Source organism: Podarcis melisellensis, assembly GCF_964234715.1.
Source record: "Podarcis melisellensis genome assembly, chromosome: 8".
Classification (NCBI taxonomy): domain Eukaryota; kingdom Metazoa; phylum Chordata; class Lepidosauria; order Squamata; family Lacertidae; genus Podarcis; species Podarcis melisellensis.
The window spans coordinates 21,881,253-21,904,070 of NC_138540.1; the positions used below are offsets into that span (position 1 = coordinate 21,881,253).

At 45.2% G+C, this 22,818-nt stretch overlaps 1 long non-coding RNA gene across 2 annotated transcripts in view; it reads right to left on the bottom strand.

Moving 5' to 3' along the window:
• Positions 1-7,552: 7,552 nt before the first annotated feature.
• LOC309377017 overlaps positions 7,553-22,818 on the bottom strand; it is a 32,532-nt gene continuing 17,266 nt past the window's right edge. For both annotated transcript variants that reach the window (XR_014171371.1, XR_014171372.1), the window contains 2 exons: positions 18,805-18,955; positions 7,553-8,620 (listed from right to left, as the gene is read on the bottom strand). This is a non-coding gene — a long non-coding RNA (uncharacterized lncRNA). The remainder of the gene's footprint in view (positions 8,621-18,804; positions 18,956-22,818) is intronic.

Below are 22,818 nucleotides of genomic sequence, written 5' to 3' on the forward strand. Positions count from 1 at the left end.
CGGGGGGGGAGGGGGAGGTATGGAGGAGGAGGGGGGGACACAGAAAGAGAAATAAACCGGGAGGGGGAGGAGGAGGAGGAAGCCCCTACTGCTGCTGCTGCCGCCTCGTCGCCGCCGCCGTCCGTCCCGCGCTGCGCTTGGCAGCCGCTCCGTTTCCTCACGAAGAGACGCACCGAGGAGGAGGAGGGGGGAGAGAGAGAAAAGAGGGAGGGCGGCGGCTGCACCACCAACAGGAACGTCGAATCAAGAGGAGGCGGGCGGGCAAGGGGTCCCCTGAGGGAGTCGCTCGGGCGGGCAGGTTTTGTTATGTGTGGGAGGTTGTTTCCTCCTCCTCCTCTCGGTTTTTCTTTCTTTCTCTTCGCGGTCCTCGGTTTTTTGTTTTAAAAAAGCTATGGTGGGTGGGTGTGGGCTCAGCCGCTCAGCTCCCGCTCGCGGCCATAGGGAAAGCAGCGGAGTCTCGGCTGGCTGGGTTGGGCGCGGCAGGCGAGGGTAGGCGGCAACTCCCCGCTTGCTTGCTTCCTTCCTTTCTCTCTCTCTGCCTCCCGCTCGCTCGCTCGCTTCCCCCGCCCTTGCGGCCCGGCTGGGAAACCCCGAGCACGGCCGTTTGGCCTGCCTGGGTTTTCTCTCTCTCTCTCTCTCTCTCTTTTTTTTTTTCCCCTCCTCGACCTCCCCCTCCCCCCGTCTCGTGCCGCCTTCGTGGAACTGAAAACCAGGCAGTTTGAGGTGTTGTTTTTTTTTAATTAAAAAAAAATCAAAAATAATATAATCAAAGTTAAAATAAGTCACTTCATGCTGCTTTGGGGTTCTTTTCTCCTTTTGGGTCATGCCCACCGCCGTCCTTTCTCACAGGCTGCGTGTGAGGCGATTTTGTTACTACACTAGTCGTTTCCAATAAATAAAAACGTCATGATTAGGAAGGAAGGAAGGGGGCGGGAAAGTTAAAAGGAGCCCCTTCGTGGTGGTGAAGGAAAGCAACATGGGTGGTCTTTGTAGGGTTGCCATGTTGTCCTCTTTCTCCAGGACACGTCCTCTTTTTTTCCGGGGTAAAATTTGAGGCAAAATGCCTTTATTTGCTTTGAATGGCCGTCATAGCGCCCTCTTTTTTTCTTTTTGTTCTTCAAAATAGGGCAACCCTACCTTTTGGGTTCCCAATACTTACAATTCTTCTCACAGACAAAACCAGGCTACGTGAGGGGATTCGTTTATTTTGGGGGGAGGGGAGTCACTTGTGTGAAAGGAGATTTTTTTGTTTCGTTGTGAATAAGAAAGTTACTGTAGTAAAAATTAAAAGTTACCTAACAGCGATTCCAAATATAACTGGTTCTTTCTCCTTTTGGCCCACCCCCCATCCGAAAATCAAGCTATGTGAGGTGTTTTTTTTTAAAGGGGTTTGTATGAGAAATGGATTTTCCCCCTTTTTAACGTTGTTGTTAAAGACAAAAGTATTAAAAAAAACAAAGTCACTCCATGATAATATTGAAACATGACTGCTTATCTCTCCCTTTTCTCACAGGAACCCAGACTGTAGAAGTCTGTGTTTAGAAAAAAATGATGATGGTGACGATCACTTCATGATGATTTGAAACATAGTTTTTTTAAAAAAAGATTAAAAATGAAATAATGTTGAGGAGAGTGAATGAAAGGACAGGCTACGTATGGAAAGGAAGAACACCACTTCACAATGTGCAAAGATGGCATAAAAGGGTGGGAAATGATAGAGAAAATAGCAAAAGGTTAAAAAGTGCAGTCTTTAACATAGATTTGGCCAGTCACATTTTATACCTATCCATCCCTAAGACTTTAAGGAGAAACAAAGAGATTGTCAACAATGAAAGCAGTCTGTCAGATTATTTAATTTTTAAACTGATTTTTTAAAAAAGTTTTAAATATATGCTGGGTTGAATCCAAATTTAGTTATGCTTATACCCATTAGAAAGGACGGTGGTGGCGCTGTGGGTTAAACCACAGAGCCTAGGACTTGCCAATCAGAAGGTCGGCGGTTCGAATCCCTGCGACGGGGTGAGCTCCCATTGCTTGGTCCCTGCTCCTGCCAACCTAGCAGTTTGAAAGCACATCAAAGTGCAAGTAGATAAATAGGTGCCGCTCCGGCGGGAAGGTCAATGGTGTTTCCGTGTGCTGCTCTGTTTTCGCCAGAAGCGGCTTAGTCCTGCTGGACACATGACCCAGAAGCTGTACGCCGGCTCCCTCGGCCAATAAAGCGAGATGAGCGCCGCAACCCCAGAGTCACAACTGGAGGACCTAATGGTCAGGGGTCCCTTTACCTTTACCTTATACCCATTAGCAGGGGTTCTGAGAGTGCTGTACCTGGCCCCACAGCCAATAGGTTCCCCAGACTTTGCACTTTAATTTAAAACAAAACCCCAAGTCTCTAGTCCTCTTAAAAAGAAAGTTATGAAACAAAATATGCAGCTAACCTTTGGAGTGATTTTAGTTAGATGACCCAGCCTGACTGCTTCCACCTTTCCGTGTTTTTCGCCAATGAGTAAATGAGAGGTGGAATTGATGAGTGAATCGTTTGGACACCAGGGTCATGAAGAGCTGCTATATATTTTTTCCACATCGTTTTCTAGTCTATTTGTCATTTTCTAAAATCTCTATAGAGTGCCCTTCCTTTTCACCTAGCTACCAGGATTACTACACAATAAGTTCAGGTGGACGTTAAAGAATTCCCAATAGCAAATACAAACTTTGCAAAGAGTCTTAGGCATGTCTCTTGTTGTGCAGAACCTAAAGCCAAACATTCATTAAGAATCCACTGTATACAGTTCACTTATAGTACAATGCTTTGCATATCTACTTAAAAGTACATCTCTTTGTGCTTAATGGGGTTTACTTTGGGGTATGTTAGAATAGTTGCCTTGGCTTTAGTTTAGGATTGGCACTGTGGGAAAATAGGGTTCTTCTGCCTTTAACAACTTTGTCACAGGTAGAATATCATGAAAGCCTCTTTTAATATGGGAAAAGCTACACTTGTTCATTCTGTCCATCAGACATTTATTATCTGTGTGTGCCCCTGATTTGTACAGGAACAAAACATATGCAAATCTTAGGCAAGTCTGTCTTCTTTTGCAAGTAGGCTGTAGAGGAATAATCCACAAACATCGTAGTAGACATGGTTGACACCACTGCCCTCTAGTCCACTCTAAGCATGGCTAAGAATGGTTTGAGCTCAATAAGAATATATACAGCCAAGAGATCAAAACAAAATGCAAGATTAAAAGGTTAGGCTCTGATCTTGTACTCACATAAATCTTCTCTACATTTATTGTGGGGTGGGGAGGATCATAATTTTCAGCACTGGCTAAGTGCCAAATTCAAAACTAAAATAAAATCGGTGAGCGATCAGCAATTATTGGGAAGAGAATCTAGCCCCACTGCCATGGGCCATAACATAGCTTTATTCAGTTGCATGTTGATAATGAAATCTTGAGAACAGAACCAAATAATTCTTTATCTGGTTGCTGTTTCTTTTTAAATGAGTCACCTTATAATAAAAAGTTATGAATAGCAAAGTTGAATTATTAATAGCTCCCCCAAATCCAAAAAGAATGGATTGCTTATCTCTCCCCATCCCCTCTGTTTCGGTGGTGCTACATCTGGACAAGTCTGGATCTTCATGTGTCTCAGAAGCAACCATAATGATGACATCAATTATTGATAGATGATTTTGTGTGAAAAAACACATCCCGCCATTTGGGGAAGCTGAAATGCAGCAAGGAAGCAAGCAGCCATATATGACTAATTCTGAGTATCTTGCAGAAGTCCTGTAAGATATTTTTGAGGATGAAATTAAGCTGGTATAGTTTGGGTTTTTAATGTCAATTGGAAACCTCTTTAAAATAAATTTAATCCCAACCTCACCTCTTGGTGAAATGAACTGGACTCTGTATTTTATTTTACTGCACTGTTACCCTGGATAGAGCCCTGCCTGAAACCCCAGAGAGCTGTTGCCAGTCAGTGTAGACAGGACTGAGCTAGATGGATCAAGTATAAGGCAGCTTCCTGTGTTCTGTTCATCAGATCTTCCAGGATGGAGCAGGCTGTAAGTCTGAATACAGGGGGGAAATGATTCTATTTTTAAGCTGAAGCTGTGTTTTTCAACAGGGCATTTTAAAAGTAATAGACTGCAAGGTGGGAAGCCCCAGCCTGTAAGAGAGCCCCCTCTGCCACTTGAGAGTATCTGTAGGAAAGGAAGTTGTCTTTCAGATATTTTGGGACTCACTACTAGAAAGCACTTATTGACTATGAGCAACTGAGTAAATTGGAAGGACTACAGTAATATGAAAAGTGAACAGTATTGTAGGAGAAAATAAATGCTAGACCTCATATATCAAAGACTTCAAGGTCTAACCCAGAGATGGGGCACCCGTGCTAGGAATGGATGATTTTCATCCATGCCTGCATACGTACAAAAGAAGTCTGTCCCATCCTGATTCCATGCAGATTTTTAGGGGAAATCCTAAAAAAATCCATATGGGGGACAGGACTTTCCAGGGGTAAATGTAGATACTGCACTTAGGTGGTGATCAGAGGGCTGCTTTCATTCTTATGTAACAGTTTGAAGTTTTCTGCCAGACAGAAAAGCTTTTTTTTAAAATATTCCAGGAAGTAGCCCCATGTTGCTTCCTGCTTAATTGTATTTAATACAGTGCGTACGAGAGGATTTTATACAAGGGTTGGAAATGGCTGCCTGCATCAGCATTGATGGCTCTTAGTCATTTCCTTAAATGGAAGGAACCCTTTTGTTCGCCACTCCAGATCCAAGTTAGGGATGGGTGAATCAGAGGCGGATTTAGGGGAGCACAACCGGTTCACCTGCAATGGACACTAAGCCAAGAGGGTGCCGCAATAATGACTTCAAACAGAAGGCAAGAGGCGGGGGGATTTTCATGTTGCACAAGGTGCCACTGAAATTTGCCAACCTAAAATCTGCCACTGGGCAAATGTTTCAGTTTCTCACTCTTCCAGTGGTTTAGTTCTCCACATTTCCAAACCAGTATGCAATTTAAGAAAAGAAAAAAGTATTTGTGAAGATTCATCATCAGCATTTCCCCTACCATGAATTTTTTGTATGCAATTTTGCCTAATATATCCATTTTTACAAAACAGTTTCCCCATATATAATGCATTTAGTAGGTTATTTTGACTAATGCATACATTTATATGCACATTGTACCTCGCATGCATTTTTGTGCTCACTGCAAAATCTGGAAAAGTGCAAGTTTCAAAGGACAGCTGTGTTTCAGTTCTTGTATTGCTTCATGATGGGGCACATTAGGTAGGTTCCCCTTTAAATGTGAACAGCATCAAAATTATCCCCTTCATCTCTAACCCATGTGAAGCAGATACGTGGCCACATCCAGGGCTGGCCCACCCATGAGTCAAGGTGAGGCAACTGTCTCAGGCGGCAGGATCCACTAGGGTAGCAGGTCCGGATTTTGATGTTCCTTCCCGCTTTGTTCCTGATACAGATCTTCCCTCATGCCTTCTTCCCTGGTGGGGAATGGGGTGCCATTTTGGGGTCTGCCTTTGGTGCCAAAATGTATTGGGGCCAGCCCTGCCCATATCACAGAGCTGGTTGAAGTCATGTTTCTTCTAAAAAAATGTAAGGGTAGTACTAAGGTGATCCATACCACTGGAGATTGCATTACAGTTTTGTTTCCCCCCCCCCCTTTAAATTTTCTGAAAAAGACAGGAAGAAACACGGGATGGGGGGACGGGGTAGATACCTAAGAAAAACAGCCATTTGATGATGACATCATAATGTAGATTCCCCACGAAATCTGAATGAGCAAATTGCAATTCCCACAGTAAGCATGTAGTATGGAAGCATCTTAAGTGGAAAAGGTTATGAAAGAAAGTATTACACGCTCCAGGGAAAGGAACCAGCTCTTTTCAGCACTGGCATGCACTACGCTTTCTAAACAATCCATAAACTCCTGCTTTTGGGCAAAACTGAATAAAACTGCATCATGCTTTAGGAAGGGCTCAGAAGGCAGATTGTAGAGCGCACATCCTTAGCACTTTAGGGTTTTCAAAAAACAATAAAATAAAATAAAATAAAAGCCTAATTCTCAGCCATTAAACAATATTCAGCTAGCACAGGAGGAAGAAAAAAGGTGGGAGTAACTAATTCAGTCTCCCTAGTTACATTCTTAAAGTCTACATCCCCCCCTTTCAGCTTGACTGTTTCTTATGCAACAAAGGGGTTATTTTAAACACCTTCTGAAAATAGAGAATTTAAGAGATTAGCAACAATCTTGATCATGAGAAGTTCTTCAGAGCTGATGTGCAGAGAAAGAGCTTCTGAGCGCAATGGAATATTTTAGAGAAGCTGAAAGGCACCTGAATTCTAATGCACTCCCCATAATTTTAGTCATATCCACACCATACATTTAAAGCACATTTCTAACACTTCATGTCTCCCTCCTTCAAAGAACCCTGTGAATTGTAGTTTGCCTTGCACAACACCTGTAACAAACTACAGTTCCCATAATTATGGAGGGGGGGGGAGCCATTTGGTTTAAATGTATGGTTCCTGACCAGACGGTTCCTCTAGTTAACCCATCTAATAAGCACAAGGGAATATGAAAGTACCACGTTCAAAACACATCATTTCAGGTAACCCATTAGAATGCACAAGTGGGAGCTGAAAAAAAATATTACAGTGTGACGTGCTTTTGTTCAGGATCCCAACCAAGCAGCCACACCCTTCCCCAGGATACAGTGGTACCTCGGGTTACATACCGCTTCAGGTTACATACGCTTCAGGTTACAGACTCCGCTAACCCAGAAATAGTGCTTCAGGTTAAGAACTTTGCTTCAGGATGAGAACAGAAATCGTGCTCCGGCGGGGCAGCAGCAGCAGGAGGCCCCATTAGCTAAAGTGGTGCTTCAGGTTAAGAACAGTTTCAGGTTAAGTACGAACCTCCGGAACGAATTAAGTGCTTAACCCGAGGTACCACTGTACTCCAATCCATTCTGCTTCCCACCCTGGTCTGCAACTGACACTCATCATCCACTGAATACAGTCTTAATTGGGCTGCTTTAGAGGGTTTATTGTCACTGGTTCTCTCTCTCTCTCTCTCTCTCTCTCTCTCTCTCTCTCTCTCTCTCTCTCACACACACACACACACACACACACACACACTTGTCTACAAAATGGCCACGCCCTGTTTTCATACCCCAGCCCCAGTTTTTATAACAACTTCTGGAAGTACACAGGTTTCCCCATCTCAAATATCGAGACACAAGACACTTGTCAAGTCAGCTGCATCTTTAGTGGGAGATGGAGACATTTTACCTTCAGGTTGTGGGCCAATGGAGACTAGTCCATTGAAGCAAATGAGTCACTGCCCCACCAACCTCAGCCTGACCTCAGTTCCCTCCCTCCTTCCTAACTACCTTCTTTCTTCCAACCAACAGAGGGGGTGAAATTGGCTGTCATCTTCCTCCTCCTCATTCTCAGTGATGCCCTTGTAGAAACCAGCAAGGAGGATGAGGAAGGGGAGAAAGCAGAAATGGTTGGCTCCACCTGCCTTCTGCCTCACCAGTCGCAATGGGCGCCAGTCCCCACTTCTGTGGCTAAATTACAGTCATGTCTTTCCCTTGAGGACAATGCTTTTTCTTCGCAACTTGCCAGCACAGGGGGCCTGATCCAGATTGGTACCCTCACATGGGGGCTGGCTGGGCTTTTAAAAGCCTTTGCATGATACTGCTGCTGTGCTGTTACTGAACTGAATATGCATAAGTGCCTAAGAAGAGTCTGTTGGATCAGGCCAATGGGCCATCGAGTCCAACATCCTGTTCCTATACTGGCCAATCAGAGGCCTATGGGAAACCCTCAAGCAGGATTTGAGCAAAAGAGCACTGTCCCCTCCTGTGGTTTCCAGCAGGTGGTATTAAGAAGCATTACTCGCCTCCGACCGTAGCAGTAAAACCTGGTAATCGGGGTTATTAGCCATTGATAGCCTTATCCTCCATGAATCTGTCTAATCTTCTTTTAAAGCACCCCAACTTGGTGGCCATCACTATCTCCTGTGAGAATTAGTTCCATAATTTGACTATGTGATGTGTGAAGCAATCCTTTGTTTTATCTGTTCTGAAGCTTCCAACCTTCAGCTTCACTGGACCTCCAAATTTCTAGTGTTAGGAGAGAGAAAGGAAAACCTTTTTCTATCTACCTACCCCATGCCATGCATAACATTATAAACTTCTATCACGTCACTTCTTTCTTTATTGCTTTTACACTAAAAAATCACAAATGTTGCAACCTTTCCTCATAGGGGAGTTGCTTCACCACCTTGATAATTTTTGTGGCCCTTTTCTGAACCTTTCCCAACTCTCCTCATAAATATCCTTTAAAAGTATAGTGTATATTTTGAGGCTATTCCAGCAGCAGCCTGTAACACCTTTGTTTCAGCTTTGTTTTTGTTCAAGGGAGCGTGTCTCTCCCCACACATACACACCCTGGCCATGCTCCCAAACAGCATGAGATGTTCTGCACACTCTCCTCGTCCTCCAGGATCCAATTACAGCACAGGCCCGGCTTCTCGTCAACAAGGGAACCCTGTTCAGCCTCTCGAGTCAGCACCTGTTACTTCACAAATGAACTTGTAAAATGGATGTTTCCATGCAACAGAGCATACATGGAGCAAAAACTTCTTCTAAGCTGCCACTCCAGGGATCAGGCAACCAAACAGTTGCATGGTGAAGCAAGATCATTAGCCAAAAAGCTTGAGCAAGACTCCTGTGGGAGTCATTAAAATGATCACTTATTAGGGGAGAGAAACGTTTAGATTGAGACACCAAACGTAAAAGTGTTGTGTGTGCTTTTAAAGAAGTTAAACAAATAGTTCAAGTACTGGGGTAGCCACTCTCCACTTTGGAGAGGAGTAACCTTTAAATAGCAGTGGTGCAGAGTTTTGCCATTAAATTATGCATGGGGCCCACTTAGCTGAGATGGCTTTTAGAAGGTGGGTAGGGACGTCATAGGTATAAAATCATGAATGGAAAAAGTGAATAGAGAGATCCCCCCCCCAAATATCCCCTCATAGTACAGTGGTACCTCGGGTTACATACGCTTCAGGTTACATACTCTTCAGGTTACAGACTCCGCTAACCCAGAAATAGTACCTCGGTTTATTCAGGATGAGAACAGAAATTATGCTCCGGCGGCGCGGCGGCAGCAGGAGGCCCCATTAGCTAAAGTGGTGCTTCAGGTTAAGGACAGTTTCAGCTTAAGAATGGACCTCCGGAACGAATTAAGTACTTAACCCGAGATACCACTGTACTAAAAACCTGATTAACCAAACAAAACAGAAATGTTGAAAGAGTAAAGAAAGCATGTCTTCAAACCACACATGATTAACATATGGAATTCACTACCGCAAGATGTAGCAATGACCACCAACTTGGATGGCTTTAAAAGGCAGTTGGACAAATAAATAGTGATATAGCCATCAGTGGCTTCTCACCAGGCTGCCTGTTTTCTCTCTCTCTACTGTCCAATGCATTAGGCCCCTGAACTCCAGTTGTTGGGAGTCACAAATGAGAAGAGCACTGCTACACTCGGGTCCTGCTTTCGGGCTTCCCCTTGGGGCATCCAGTTGGCCATAGTGAAAACAGGACACTGGAGTAGATAGGCCTTTGGTCTGATCCAACAGGCCATAGCAAAGACCCGTTTGAAACCCCAGAGAGCTACTGCCAGTCAGTGTAGACAGTGCTGAGCTAGATGGACCAATGGTCTGACACAATGTTAGGCAGCTTCCTATGTTCTTATGAACTGCCTCTCGTCTATTTTAATGTCTTATACCATGAGGCAAATCTCTTTTTTGCACACCCAGCCCAGCTTTAAAAATATGCTGTCTTTAAAACCTCCTGTTTTTCAAATTCTCCACTTCTTCAGTCTCATAATGTGATTTTACCCTTTATCGCATTAATTCAGTTGTCATTATACTAAGATTGAAACTAGCTCTGCAACATAAAGTAATAAAGCAGATCGCAAGTACTATCCTTTTTCTCATACACACACAGAATACCCCTTCTAATATAAAGATGGCTATTATACACAGATGCCTATGGATGACTGTTTTTGGCTTTAAAAACATACCTTAATTTATTTGCTTTGGACCTAGTAAAAAAACCAAACTTGCACATACACTAAAATGCATGTACACAATTATGCGGTGGCTAGTGGTGGACTTTAGACAGGATTCTTCAAATCTCCACTCAGCTATGAGGTGAAGGTAAAGGACCCCTGGATGGTTAAATCCAGTCAAAGGCGACTATGGGGTTGTGGCGCCCATGCTCATCTTGCTTTCAGGCCGAGGGAGCCGGTGTTTGTTCACAGACAGCTTTCTGGGTCATGTGGCCAGCATAACTAAACCACTTCTGGTGTAATGTGCAACGTGACAGAAACCAGAGCACATGGAAACACTGTTTACCTTCCTGCCACATCAGTACCTATTTATCTACTTGCACTAGTGTGAATCAGGTGGGCTATCCCATGATCCAGCTGTTAAAAAGTGCAATGACAGAGCTAACATGTTGCCCCAGTAGCATTAGACCAAGCCATTTAAAAGCATGACTGGCTGTGCATGATGCAAATCAAGGCGAACATAGAGACTATTGTGTCTTCGGTAGGTTTTTTTTGCAGTGCTGGTGCCAGGCAGGATTTGCATTCCGTTAATATCACATCAGCAAACACAACTCAGTGGATTGTTGGCCTCTGCCATTTGCATGCCTCTGTAGTTTTCAATGCAACATAGCTACATACCCTTTTAGTAGTACCAGCACCAGAATTCAATTATTATTCTACTGGTATTGCTATTGCTTACTGTTCATTTACTACTCATTGTGGGGAAAGCACAAGAAAGAATTGAAATGTTGTCATTCCTAAACAGAGGAGCTTACTAGATCCTGAACACAGAAAGCTGCCCTATACTGAGCCAAAACAGTGGTCCACCAAGTATTGTCCACACTGACTCTGTAGGATTTCAGACAGGAGGCATTCTCAGTAGTGCAAACCTAAGAAGAACATAAGGAGAGCCCTAATGGATCAAGTCAAAGGCCCATGTCGTCTGGCATCCTGTTCTCACAGTGGCTAACCAGATGCCTATCAGAGGAAGCCCAAAAGCAGGACTTGAGTGCAACAGCACTCTGCCTGCTTGTGGTTCCCAGCAACTGACATTCAGAGACATATTGCCTCTTATAGGATTTCTTGTGTGCCATTCACCACAAGGTTCCAAGGGGGGTTACAGGATAAAAATGCAACATCAAAATCAGGGAATCAGGTGGCCACTCAGGCATGGGTTGAGTGCAGCAGCGCTCTCCCTTTCTGCAGTTTCCAGGAAAGGGTATTCAGAAGCATTACTGCCTCCAACAGTGAAAGTAAAATATAGCTACCAGTGTTAGTAGCCATTTGTTGGGACCCAAGGGCTCCTAGCTGGAGGGCTGTGGGCCAGCCAAAATTTGTTACCCTGCAACAGTGGGGAAAGTTTGGACCTCCAGGTGTTGTTGGACTCTGAATGCCGGTTGCTGGGAATTGTAGTTGGAGAGAGTTGTTGCACTCAGGTCCTACTTGTGAGTTTCCTGTAGGCAACCTGGTTGGCCATTTCCCATAGGATGCTGGACTAGATGGGTCATTGGCTTGACCCAGCAGGCTCTCCTGATGCTATGTTATCTGTAGACAGCTGACAATCCAGGAATTTGCCTTTCTGCCTGTCCAAGTATTCTGAGGGACATATTTCTGGTGATCCCACAGAAGTGGGGCCTGTCCTGTTGTGCATCTCCCAACTGCCAAGAAGCAGTAGCTGGCAGATCTGTGCCGAGGCACGGCAGAGCTCCCTGACATTTGCTATCGCTTGTGTCATGCTATTTATTATTTAGTAGGCCCTAGCAGCAGGAGCATGCTCAGTGGGGCCTTGCGCACGCAGGTGTGTGATTTATTATGTCTCTTTGCATGAGTGGGTGGCATGGATGCATAAATGGCAAGGGTGGAAAACACGCTCCCCACCCCCCACCTTGCTTATTTCTTGTTTATTCGTTTTTAAATTCTAGGTGTTAAGTAGTGCCGTAAAAGCTTTCATCTCCTTACTAATGCTTTACATTCATTGCTATCAACCCAATTTAGGAAAGAAAAAGAAATGGAGATCAAGCATCTGTTAGTAGGTCCCTGCCTCTGCTACCCTGTGGATCTCACTGTGGTTTCTTGGTTACATTAATTCGCATACTTGCAACCCCTTCTACCTTTGCATTTTAAAAATAGCTGGCCAGTTTTCTTCATTTTATGAATTTGGAGAACAGATGTCCATAAATGTGCTCATTAGATGTTAGTCATTCTGTTCTATCCAGCAGTGATAAATGCATTGATGTGGTTTCGGGTACCAAATACCAGTGTAAAAAACTCTGGGTTGTATACAATGTTAGTCCTACAGAAAGTAGAGCGATTTAAATTAATGGACATTGCTAACTTAGGTCCATTAACTTCCATGGGTCTACTGTAAGTGAAACTTAGTTGGAGGCAACCATCAATTGAGACCATCTATGGCCAAGAACATAAGAGCAGCCCTGCTGGATCAAGCCAATGGCCCATCTAATCCAACATTGTGTTCTCACAATGGACAACCAGATGCCTGCAGGAAACTCAAGGAGAATCTGAGCACCAAGCACGCTCCCCTCCTGTGGTCTCCAGCAACTGGTATTTGGAAGCATTGCTGCGGCTACTAAGCTATGGTGGGCTGCATGCAACTAAGTCTTAGACTAAACCCATTGAAACTAGTTGTACTAAGTGATTCCTGCCTATCACTTTCAATGGGTTTACTCTGAGTAGGACTAACTGGAGACAGCCCAATAGCTATGTTCTACCTCTACTGTTGGAGGCAGGATGTTTCCAGATACCAGTTTGCTGTGGATCACAAGGGGGGAGAGTTGCTGTTGCACTCAGGTCCTGCTTAAGAATTTCCCATTGAGTCATCTGGTTGGCCACTGTGAGATGAAATTGCAGGACCAAATGGGCCTTTGGCCTGATCCAGTAGGTTCTTATGGCTTAGTGCAGGAATCACTGAGTGAACATTGGTTGTCCCTGATCCTGACCTCAACTCATTCCTCTGAAGGGTTCAACAGGGGCATAGGCAGGTATGCTTGCAGAGTACAGTGACGGTCCCTTTGCTGGGTCCCCAATTTACTGAGAGGACCAAGAGCAGTGGGTCCCCAGGGGGTACTCAAGGGTACACAGTACCAGCACCTCTATTTTGTTGTTGTTAAAAAGTGTGGCACTTACTGCAACAACTTCATGGTGAGTACCGGCACCTATTTTTCTAGAAAAAAAGCACTGACCGAGAGTCACATATACATTTTGGGTTACTTATATGTGTTGTTTTCCTGATGCATGTTAAGAGTGAGGGAATTGGGTTCTCCAAGTGTTGCTGGACTACAACTCCCACTTATGGCTGACTATTGGCCATGGTGGCTGGGGTTGATGGCCATTAGATGCCAACAACACCTTGAGGACCACAGGTTCCCCATCTCTGATAGATGTACTCCCACCCTAGGATCAACTGGTAAAGCAGGCATAGGGAACCTTTGGCCCTCCAGATGCTGCTGAAGTATAGCTCCCACCACCCCAGGCCATTGGTTATGATTGCTGGGGCTGATGGGAGTTGTAGTTCAGTAACATCTGAATAGCCAAAGGTCTCCCATCTCTGTGGTAAAGGGTGGAGCATAAATCCCATAAATATAAACAAGCACCTGGCCACGTGGAAGGAGATTATAAGGGTTGTAAATATTGGTGATTTTTTCCCTAGGCATTTATCATTAAAAAGAGGGAAATGCTTAATGGAATTGAGTGGGGAAACTCAGGCTCTAGAAGGAGAAGCAACTGGAAAGGATGTCTTTGGGCAGGAAATGTGCCTTGGGTGTCCACTTATGCATCACCACACAGGAGGAAATGCATCACCAGATGAGGAAAAGCACCAGAAAGGGCACAGGGTTTACATAAAAGTTGCACATGCTAACTTTGCTGAGACCCACCTGGTGTGACCTTGCAACCCCCCTGGTGTAGCCTCGTGACCCACTGATTGAAGATCTATGGGTTGGTGGACCTTGAGATGCTAGAGCAGGCATAGGCAAACTCGGCCCTCCAGATGTTTTTGGCCTACAACTCCCATGATCCCTAGCTAACAGGACCAGTGGTCAGGGATGATGGGAATTGTAGTCCCAAAAACATCTGGAGGGCTGAGTTTGCCTATGCCTGTGCTAGAGGAAAGGAGACCCCATAAGCCTGTAGCTTCTTGCATGTGGAATTTCAGGGTTGTCTCCAACTAAGTCCTTCTCAGATTAGACCCATTGACCTAAGTTAGTCATGCCTGTCAATATCAGTGGGTCTATTCTGAGTAGGACTAGGTTTGGCTACAACCCCAAGTCTTGCCTGCCCTAGACTGTGTTATTCACCTCTGTCCCTATTGAATTGAGAACTAGACTCCCCACCATTTATTTTTATTAACACTATTTATATGCCACCCTCTCATAAAACATCAGGGCAGTGGACAACACTATAAAAACATTTTTAAAAACCTATTTAAATATATATATATATATATATATATATATATATATATATCTCAGGACAATCATTAAAATGGCTGGATACTCAAGAAAATTTTAAACAACTGCAGAGACTTGTTGGCATAAGTCAGTCTTCAAGAGATCCCTGAAAGTTCAAGGATGGATCTGGCAACACCAACTGGTTGGGGCTAATCAGGTTTCTGCAGCAAATGGTGCCCATCCAGGTGCTCTCACTGATCAACCTGGGATATAAGGAATCAGGTAGTCCTCAAGGTATCCTCGTCTCAAGTTGTTCAGGGCTTTCTTTATGTGTTATAGGGACGTGGGTGGCGCTTTGGGTTAAACCACAGAGCCTGGGACTTGCCAATCAGAAGGTCGGCGGTTCGAATCTCCACAACGGGGTGAGCTTCCGTTGCTCGGTCCCTGCTCCTGCCAACCTAACAGTTCGAAAGCACGTCAAAGTGCAAGCAGATAAATAGGTACCACTCCGGAGGGAAGGTAAACGGCATTTCTGTGTGCTGCTCTGGTTCACCAGAAGCGGGTTAGTCATGCTGGCCACATGACCCGGAAGCTGTATGCTGGCTCCCTCGGCCAATAAAGCGAGATGAGCGCCGCAACCCCAGAGTCGGTCACGACTGGGGTCCCCTTACCTTTACCTAGAGGTGTTATACCCTCCCCTCCCTGTGAATTCCACCTTCCTTGCTAGCTGCACTGTCAAGAGCAATCTTTGGAGCAGTTATCCAGGGGTCTACTCAACAGAATGATTGGGCTGGCTTTTTTGGATGGAGTGAAGGAATATACATTACCATGTAAAAAGGAAGTCTCCGTTAGATCATTAAATTCAGAAGTATGACACATTGCCACCCCAAAAGCGCCCCTGCAAGACTGTTACACCCAAAGTCTAAAAATCACCTAACAGGACCACCATCCCTCACTTTAGTTTCTCAGACATGCACTAGCAGAGGAACATGATAAAAGACACAACGCCGAATAAATCTTTACAGCGAAGTTAAATGCAATAGAAGGTGATCATAAGACACGGGGCTTGCCCATGTAGTACATCTCATGCAGGATGTATCCAACCGATTCTGATTTTATTTTAGCTTCTTTGAATTAAGAGGAGAGCTGAAGTTGCGTCTTTTGCTCCTGCCATGTACACTCACAGACACACACCCCATGCGCCACTGCATCCTCTTGTCGGCTTCTTCTAGCCAGTTCTCCCACTACAGGGACCTGAGCAAGCAAACACACCCAGCCAGCATCACACAATACTCATGCATGCCAAAGAATCACTGTTGCAAGATGACGCAATGATGAACTAAGTGGTGCAATGGAGGGATGTGTGAGTGCATAGGAGATCCTGCATAGGCAGCAATGCCCAACAGCTTACCAGCAGCATTTCTAAAAATAAACAGTATGATTTATTATTCCCCCTCCCTCAATGCCACATTCCCTGGAGGTGGCTGCACATGGCAGTCTTATATTATTCTGCTGCACTCTGCGCAAATGTGGTCCCCCCCCCCCACTGCATCAGACCCGAGGATGGGATAGGAAGGATTCCCAAAGGTGTTGTTTACATTACAGAGGGCTATTTATTTCTTGCATTGATTTATTTGTTGCATTTACAGTATATGCATCTGGGTGGCTCACTAATATTTTTTTTAAAATACAATAAATTTAAAACAATAAAACCAGTTACAGTGGTACCTCAGGTTAAGTACTTAATTTGTTCTGGAGGTCTGTACTTAACCTGAAACTGTTCTTAACCTGAAGCACCACTTTAGCTAATGGGGCCTCCTGCTGCTGCCGTGCCACCAGAGCACGATTTCTGTTCTCATCCTGAAGCAAAGTTCTTAACCTGAAGCACTATTTCTGGGTTAGCGGAGTGTGTAACCTGAAGCGTATGTAACCTGAAGCGTATGTAACCCGAGGTACCACTGTATAAGCAAATATAAAACAAGCATAAGAGAAATCCCCCTAAAAGCTAGCAGAGACATAGCAGCATAAAGATCCCTTTCAAGTCAGCAAAGGGGAAAAGGAAGCTTTGTGCAAGATTTTAAAATCTCCAGGAGTGGCACCATTATGCCACAGGGCACTTTAGGAACATAGCAAGCAGACCTGCACTGACTCAGACTATTGTTCCATCCTTCTCAGTATTGTCTACACTGGCTGACAGTGAGTCCCCAGAATTTCGGACAAGATACATTCCCAGCCATAGGTGTCTGCAAGATCAGACCAAAGTCCCACCAAGTCCAGTCTCCTGTCCTCAAAGTGGCCAGTCAGATGGCTGCAGGAAGACCACAGGCAGGGCATGAAGGCAACAACCCTCCCTCTCTATTACTCATAAGAATATCTTGGCTGCTGCATCTAGTCCAGCATTCTCTTCTCACAGTGGCCAACCAGATAGATGCCTATGGGTACAACAGCAATAAATAACAGTGGGTTGCACCCCAAATAAGTTCTAGTCAAAGTATATGCATTAAAATTAATAAACCTAAGTTAAACATGTCCACCACTTTCAATCTGAGTAGAATTAACCTTTGATATAACCCAGTATTAGTATATACTGATGTTTGAAACAGTAAGGTAAAGGTAAAGGGACCCCTGACTATTAGGTCCAGTCGTGGCCGACTCTGGGATTGCGCGCTCATCTCGCTTTACGGGCCGAGGGAGCCGGCGTACAGCTTTCGGGTCATGTGGCCAGCATGACTAAGCCGCTTCTGGCAAACCAGAGCAGCACACGGAAACACCGTTTACCTTCCAGCCGGAGCGGTACCTATTTATCTACTTGCACTTTGATGTGCTTTCAAACTGCTAGGTTGGCAGGAGCAGGGACTGAGCAACGGGAGTTCACCCTGTCGCAGGGATTCGAACCGCCAACCTTCTGATCGGCAAGCCCTAGGCTCTGTGATTTAACCCACAGCGAAATAGTACAAGGCTTTAAAAAGCAGAACTCATCAAGTAGCAGGATACCAGTAACAGAGGGCCAGCTCTTCAGGAGTTAGGAGAGCTCCTAGGAAAGGCAGATGTTGTTCTAATAAGGCCAAATTTTTAACCGAGCCTTTATATCTCCAAGAACAGCCTGGTGACTCTCCCCAGGAGAGCCCACCTCTCTGATGAGAGTGCAAATAATTTAAACAGCCAGGCACTGTGGCACCATTGAATGACCTTGGATTGCACAAACTGCAAGGAAACCTTGAGAAAAGAGTGATTTGTGAGCCTTCTTTCTCTCAAAAAAGGTCTGAGGCGCTGCTCCCAGTTCAGAATCTGGGGGAAGGGAATTTCACCTCCTCTCAGAGAGGTCTATCCAATGAACAATAAATTTTGAGGTGCTGAGAGACTCACCTGGTTAAGTGATTTAATTGTCAGAATACTAGCTATCTGGGGTATAGAAGTCCTAGTCATCCTACCACATTGATTTCCTCAAGTTGAAGAAGGGAATGTGCATCATCTGGAGATGGAACATTCTCTGTTGTAGTTGGAATTTACATCCTTCATTAAATCCAGGGTAGTAAACGTGGTTTCTCTGGGCGCCATCTTGTGGAAGATTAACGACACAGCAAGAGTAGCACGTAAAGGATTTGTTTGCACAATTGGATGGTTATGCATATCCCACCCTTCAAGGTAAAAACGGCAACAAAAGGTCACATAGAGAAGACTAAAATCAACAACTAAAAATACAACACAACAAGCAAGCAGAACAAAAATGGTGGGTAAAGCAACCCCTGGCTTGATGCAGGAAATTCCCAATAGATGAATTCCTAGGCTGAAGAACTCCAGTGATTGGGGAGCCCACCACCCTGTGCTAGGGAACTGGTTCTGGGAAGGGCTATAGTTCAGTAGCTGAGCATCTTCCTTGCATCCAGGAAGTCCCAGGTACAATCCCTGGAATCTCCAGGCAGGGCTGGGAATGCCCTCTGCCTGAAAAGCCATGCCACTCAGTGCAGACAATACTGGACCAATGGACCGGCTCAGTACAAAACATCTTCATGTTTTAAGGCGAAGGCCTGTAGCACTGTGGTAGAGCATATGCTTGGCATGCAGAATGTTCCGGGTTCAATCCCTAGCAGGGCTGGGAATGTCCCCCTTCTGAAAAACTCTGGAAAGCCGTTGCCAGTCCATGTAGACAAAACAATGCTAGATGGAGCAATTGTCTGACTTTGTCAGGCAACCTCCTATGTGATTCAGATTTTTTTCTAGTTATAAGACACATAACACACCTGGCAGCACATTTGGGGAGGGGATGGTGCTTCTCCAGTGCTTTTGGAAAGCGCTCGCATCTCGATCCTTCTTAAAAGCCCTAATGAGCGCCCACATCTCCAACTAGCCGAACCAGGAGCGAGGCGTGGAACCTAGAGCAGCAGAAAATCTATGTACAAGAGAGAGCAAGAGAGAGCTATTTTTAGCCAGCCGGCGAGTAGGGGGCGTGCGTCTCTGTGTGTACACGCATCACCCATTTCTCCGCACACAACACAATTTTATTCAGACACCTCTCTTGGCAGGCGAAAGTACAGCTGGGGGATGCTTGGGGTTTGGAGGAGCGTTTGCTAGCAGCAGGCAGCTAGAGAGCTGAGCCGGAGGCTGGGTCTCCAAAGCAATTAAAATAAACTGCAGGAGCCAAATAACACCAGCTCACAAGAGCAAATGTAATGCAACAAACCAGACCAAGAGTGGGCAAGCTCTCTCTCTCTCTCTCTCTCTCTCTCTCTCTCTCTCTCTCTCTCTCTCTCTCTCACACACACACACACACACTCCAGTGCTTAGCAGTTTCTATTTCTGACATCACACCGAAAAGCAATAGCGGGATTTCTCCTTGGTTTAAGAACATTGCCCCACCCCCACCCCTCCCAAAAAAAAACTTGGGAAAGAAAAGGGCAGGAGATGTATGTACCTCAAGGGTCATTTGAATTTTCCAAGGATAGTCCCATTTCTCAGGACTGGTGTTGCCTCTTCAATGACTTTAAATCAGGCAAATTCATATAGGAGAAGGCTATCATTGGCTACTAGCCACAATGGCTAGGTTTTCTCCCTCCACTGTCGGAGGCAATATGCCTCTGGATACTAGGTCACTGCTTGTCACAGACGGGGAGAGCTGCTTTTGTGCTCAGGTCACGCTTATGGACTTATCATTGGGACATCTGATCGGCCGCTGGGAGAGCCGGTTGTTGGACGCAATGGGCCTTTGGCCTGATGCAGCAGACAGCCTCTTTTTGTGTTCTTACAAACTGTTTGCACTTGCCTCTACCCGGCCCTCACATTTCTGGGGGGAAAGACATGAGCAGTGTTTGTTAAGTGGAAAGTAAATACAGTATCTCACGCATGCTTTCTGAGCATGTGTCAGGATCTGCTGAGGCTAAAAGTAGGACCTATCCTCACTTATACTAGCCTGTTCTGTGTGCAGTGCAGCACAACTGCAGGCTGGCACACCTCCCTAGGCAGTGAACCAGGGAACCTGTGGCCCTTCAGATGATGTTGGCCTGCAATGAGGTTTTAGGCTTGTTTCAGCAACTAAGCTCTTCTCGCATTCTTATGTGACTCTGTCTCAGCCAAATCACCGACCCTATTTTCCCTCTTAGGGAGGTATCGGGCATTATCTTTCCAAAAATAATGAATTGAGAGTAGCACTCAGCTTTCAACCTTCTCCTGCGGGTCTCTGAGCGATCCGTTTTAATGGGGAGGGACCGAGAGGTCTCTCTTGCATAGGCTTCTAAATGCACACACGGAAATGCTAATGCACGACTTGGGAGCAGCATCAGCTCATTGGCACAGCCTGGGCTTTGCATACAGAATCTTCCAGTTTCAATCCCTGGCATCCTCAGCTAGGACAGGGTGGGGAGGGAGCCTGTCTCATCCCATGGGCCACTGGCCCTTCTTAACAACCTGCCAAGGGCCACATGCCAGCAGTCTGCGAAGCGAGGAGCAGAAGTGGGTGGGACAATTGACTGCAATTTAAAAACACCACCCTCCTTTATTTATTTGTATCCTGCCCTTCCTCCCCAAAGGAGCCCAGGGTGGCAAACGCAGCAATGACTAGAACAATTTAAAAATAATATCTAAAAAAGATGCAGGCTGGGAAAGATCTCTGCTTAAAAGGCTGGTTGGAAGAGAAAGAGATTCAGCTGAGAAGGCCATAGAAAGGGTTTCTGCCTAATATTCAATGCTGATTAAGACCTTTCCAGTCCCTGGGCACTGAAACTACTATAAGCCCCCACCCCACTGGAGCCAACTCCAGGGGGTCACAGGTGCTTTGGCACCACAATAATATATTTGTGAGGGCTGGGAGCCCCCAAAGCCAATGGGCAAAGTTGAAGCCCTTCGCTGTGGGCACCCACAATCTTCAGCGTGGGATGGCACCTATGAAAGCACCCCAATATATAATTCAAAATAAAAGCAGTACTAAACCAAAACTTACATGTATGCTGAAATGTGCATGCATGTGTGTCATGTGCAACACATGACAGGATCTGATTTCCTTGCATTACTTCAGGGGGACACACGGTTTCAGTGGGGATAAGGAATAAAGAAATAACAAAAAAATGGGGAGAGAGAGTTTGGAGTGAAGCGTAAGAAGTCTAACCAAGTTCTAATTTTCCCCATGATGACTACTTTGGTGCTTTTTTAAAAAAAAATCAAATTCTTCCAAAAATTTCTCAGTTTTTTTCCTTTTGGTGTCCCAAGTACATGCACAGCCTGCCTGTTGGGAAGAAAGATAGGAAGAAACTGAAGAAAAGTCTGGCTGCTGGATCAGACCAAAAGCCCATCTAATCTAGTCCGGTATCCTGCTCTCAAGGGACGCGGGTGGCACTGTGGCATTCAGAGGCATACTGCAACCAACAATGGAGAGAGAGAAACATAGCCATCGCAACTAGGAGGTGAGAAGGGTAATACAATGGAGGATGCTAGCGGAAGGCAAGGCTGACTGGACGGAACATGGCAAAGCTCTGTTGCAGGAACGACCAGCTGTGAACTCAAGTGCCTGGTTATGATTGCATATATAGTCCAAAGATGGTAAATAAAGTGCATGGCTTTGGAAACCCCAACTTTTGCAGAAGCAGGGGAAATATATTGGGGGAGGATGTGAAAAGAGCGGGGGTGGGGGGCAGCCCAATGAGGACCGAACCACAGGATGCTGAGCATCTGTTGGCAATTTGGAGGGGGAGGGAAGAGGAAACAGAAAACCAGGAAGGGGCTCAAAGTGGAAGCTCCTGAAAGGAGGTGGAACTGAGCAGAAGACCAAAACAGGACCAAGCCACACTGCAGCATTTTGTTGCAGTTAGGGATGGGCAAATCCTTCCATTTCAGTTTCTCATTTTTCCGCTCTCAAGTTCACTTCTCCACATTTCCACGTCAGTTTGCAATTAAACGACGGCAAAAGCCCTCATGAAAATTCGTCAGCATTTTCATGCAAAGGTCCCCACTGTATGCCATATACTGTATACGCAATTTTGCAACACAATCACCCTTAATACAGTGTAGTTGTTGTTTTGTATCTTACTCTCACCAATGCATGCATTTTTCTACACACTTTACCCTGCGATAAGCATTTTCACACATATTATGTGTTTGGAGAACAGCACTGCAAAATTCAGAGAAGCCTGGATTTCGAAGGATGGATGCATTTCGATTTTCAGATTGTTCCAGAAAATGTGAATTGAGTAGACTTGCCTTTAAATGCATGCTGAATCAAATCTCTCTCTCCCCCCCCCACACCTGCATCCCTCTCTGGCTAATGGGTAGGTGCAGCTCTAGCAGAAAGGGTGTGTGGGGGGGGAAGCAACCTATTTGCTTTTGCATCACTGCAAGGCAGGCTACTGATGAATCAAAGAGTACAGTTGAAAAGCTTTCACACCATTACTCCATGCTCTCTGGCCAGGTTGTGACTGCAGTGTCTCAGAAGAAATGGACTATGTGTGTGCGAGGCCAGGAAAGTAGGAGGCTGGCTCAGATTGAGCTCATCCCTGTTTTTCTTCAATTCCTTTAAAAACTAAAACGGTAGATCATTCCTTGGTCCTAGATCACTGGAGTACCTGCTTCCAGCACATTCTGAAAGAGACAGCTGTATACAAACAACATTATATTCTACATTCAATGCACACTGAGATCTTGCTTATTTCTTTGTAGTCCACACAGTCTGGACCTGACATATAATTTATGCCCCTGAAAAGCAGGCTAAAGTGTGCTTGAAAATATCTTAGTGAAAATATTATATGTGAGCTTCCAGACTGTCGCTGC